This window comes from Grampus griseus (genome assembly GCF_964374135.1).
Source record: "Grampus griseus genome assembly, chromosome: 7".
NCBI lineage: Eukaryota > Metazoa > Chordata > Mammalia > Artiodactyla > Delphinidae > Grampus > Grampus griseus.
In genome coordinates this window covers 4,062,543-4,065,854 of record NC_139001.1, presented here as the reverse complement: position 1 = coordinate 4,065,854, position 3,312 = coordinate 4,062,543, and the positions used below count along the sequence as shown (strand labels likewise).

The window sequence follows — 3,312 nt, the reverse complement described above, 5'->3', positions numbered from 1 at the left end:
TAGTCCTGAAACTTGGGCTTGGCCGTGCCCTTGGCAGAAGGCGGCCATCCCCACCACAGCCCTTTACAGGACCCAGGAGCAGAGCAGTCCAGGGTTCCCTGTGGGTGCCCCCCCTTCCCTGGAGGTTGGCTCTTGGAGACCCCGCAGTGGGCTGTGGACCAGTTCCTTCTCTGCCCTGGCAGCCTATTCTGAAGTCTGCCAGTGGCTGGCGCTGGACTTTCACAGCCTGGAGGTCCAGGCAGGGGTTCTAACACCAGAATTTTTAACCCTTTACTGTCCAAGGTAGTCTTCAAAGGCTGGGAAGATGTGCTTCTTCATATAATTTCTGTCCAGGGAGCCATAAGTGAAAATCAGACACATTTTCTCTTTCTGTCTTTTATTAAAGTTTATTTGATTTAGGTGTCCGTGGTCTCCCGTGCGGAACAGAGGGGCCGGCCGGAGCTGGAGCTTTCTCAGTACTAGACCTGGACTCCGACCCGGCGCCAGAATACAGCCGCTTTGAATCGAAGATACGTGACTCGCGAGAACAAATGATGAACAGCAGTGTGAGCTCTGGGTCTGGGTCCCTGTGAACGAGTGAGAAGAGGTCCTTGTATGTCAGGGCCTTGTTTGATTATGACCGGACTCGGGACAGCTGCCTGCCGAGCTAAAGCCTCAGCCTCTCCTGTGGTGACATTCTACATGTCATTAACACCTCTGATGATGAGTGGTGGCAGGCGAGACTGGTGACCCCCCCCCATGGAGAAAGTGAGCAAACTGGTGTGATTCCCAGTAAGAAGGAGGGTGGAAAAGAAAGAAAGGGCTCCATTGAAAACCGTGAAGTTTCACGCCAGGACGGGGATGATTGAGTCTAAAACGTCGATCAAAACGAAACGTAAAAGGAGTTTCCGCCTCTCTCGAAAGTTTCCATTTTACAAGAGCAAAGAAAACATGGCCCAGGAGAGCAGCGTACAGGAACAGGGAGTGACATCCAACACCAGTGACGGCGAAAGCGGTTCCAAAGGACAGGAGGACGCTGTTTTGTCATATGAGCCAGTGACACGGCAAGAAGTTCACTAGGCAAGGCCCGTCATCATCCTGGGCCCAATGAAGGACAGAGTCAACGATGACCTGATTTCGGAGTTCCCGCGTAAATTTGGATCCTGTGTACCACATACTACCTGGCCTCGGCGTGATGATGAAGTGGATGGGCAAGACTACCGCTCTGTGGTCTCCCGAGAACAGATGGAGAAGGATATTCAGGACAACAAGTTCGTCGAGGCAGGACAATTCAACGATAATCTCTATGGGAGCAGCCTCCAGCCAGTGAAGGGAGTTGGGGGAGGGGCAAGCACTGCATGTTAGATGTTCCTGGCAATGCTATCAAGAGGCTGCAGCAGTCACAACTTTATCCCATTGCCATTTTCTTCAAGCCCAAGTCCATTGAAGCGCTTATGGAAATGAACCGATGGCAGACATATGAACAAGCAAATAAAATCTATGACAAAGCCACGAAACTGGAGCAGGAGTTTGGAGAATACTTCACAGCCATTGTACAGGGTGACTCACTGGAAGAGATTTATAACAAAATCAAACAAATCATTGAGGACCAGTCTAGGCACTACATTTGGGTCCCATCCCCTGAAAAACTCTGAAGAATCCCCTCCAACCATTCTATTGTGAACAGAAGAAATCAAGTCTCTCTTCCCTCCTCCCTCTTCATTCCTGTCCCCATGGGAAGAACAGATGACTACTGTTCTTGTCCCCTTTTTTAGATATGTCCAAAAAATTGAGTTTTCTAGTCCTGTCCTGTTTTTTTAAATTTTTGTTTTGTTTTAGTTTATTTTTGGGGATGACGCCATCTCACTCATCCTGTGACTGCGCCCATTCCTGCATGGACCTTTCCCAAGCACTAGCACAGGTGCAAATCCATCAGAGTCATTGTTTTCATAAAACCAAGCAGAAGCGAAGAGAAGAGAGGAGGACTGATGGAAAGGCAGACTGGACAGCTGCGTGGCTTATGAAGCGAGCTCCGTGCACCCCGCGAGGAGAGGTTCCCAGGCTTTGCTACGATCTGTGCGCTGCCTCGCGGCTTGGGACAGCGCGGTCATGGCAACAGAAAGTATCTTATATATATATATATATATATATATATATATATATATATATATATATGTGTGTGTGTGTGTAATGTATATAAAATATATAGAAATTATATATATATATATTATACACTCTCATATAATGTACATATATACTCACACGTGAGAGAATGGCTAACGGTGCTCCTACCATATTAAATTGCCGATTGTTTTATGCCACCTGATGTGTCTGCATGAGAGGTTTCCTTTTTGTTCATTTTTAAACTGCTGGTAAACCAAAACCATGTTGTGCTATAAAAAACAATAATAAATTTATTTAGTGTAGTTGATTCACAGTGTTGTGTTAGTTTCTACTGTACAGCGAAGTGACTCAGTTACCATGTTGTGCTATAAAAAACAATAATAAATTTATTTAGTGTAGTTGATTCACAGTGTTGTGTTAGTTTCTACTGTACAGCGAAGTGACTCAGTTACCATGTTGTGCTATAAAAAACAATAATAAATTTATTTAGTGTAGTTGATTCACAGTGTTGTGTTAGTTTCTACTGTACAGCGAAGTGACTCAGTTACCATGTTGTGCTATAAAAAACAATAATAAATTTATTTAGTGTAGTTGATTCACAGTGTTGTGTTAGTTTCTACTGTACAGCGAAGTGACTCAGTTACCATGTTGTGCTATAAAAAACAATAATAAATTTATTTAGTGTAGTTGATTCACAGTGTTGTGTTAGTTTCTACTGTACAGCGAAGTGACTCAGTTACATGTGTATATATTCTTCTTCGTATTCTTTTCCATTATGGTTTATCACAAGATATTGAATATAGTTCCCTGTGCTATGCAGTAGGACCTTGTCTTTCCATTCTTTTATTTTTAAAGAGAATTTATATATTTAATTATTTATTTATTATTTATTTTTGGCTGTGTTGGGTCTTCATTGCTGCACAGTAGTTGTGGCTCACAGGCTCAGTAGCTGTGGCTCGTGGGCTCTAGAGTGCAGGCTCAGTAGTTGTGGCGCATGGGCTTAGTTGCTCTGCAGTACGTGGGATCTTCCCCGACCAGGGCTCGAACCCATGTCCCCTGCTTTGGCAGGCGGATTCTTAACTGCTACGCCACCAGGGAAGCCCTGTTTTTCCATTCTATATCTAATATTTTTTAATGTATTCAAACGTTCTCTTTCTTGATCTCCCTTGATCACCAATGTCATACTTGCTTTGGGTAAAAAATTTGGAA

General features: G+C 44.2%; 1 pseudogene across 1 annotated transcript; it reads left to right on the top strand.

Moving 5' to 3' along the window:
- Nucleotides 1-491: 491 nt before the first annotated feature.
- Nucleotides 492-1,685, top strand: LOC309825115 (disks large homolog 3-like; annotated as a pseudogene). The gene has a single exon. The product of its transcript is annotated as a disks large homolog 3-like (transcript).
- The last annotated feature ends 1,627 nt before the right edge of the window (nt 1,686-3,312 follow it).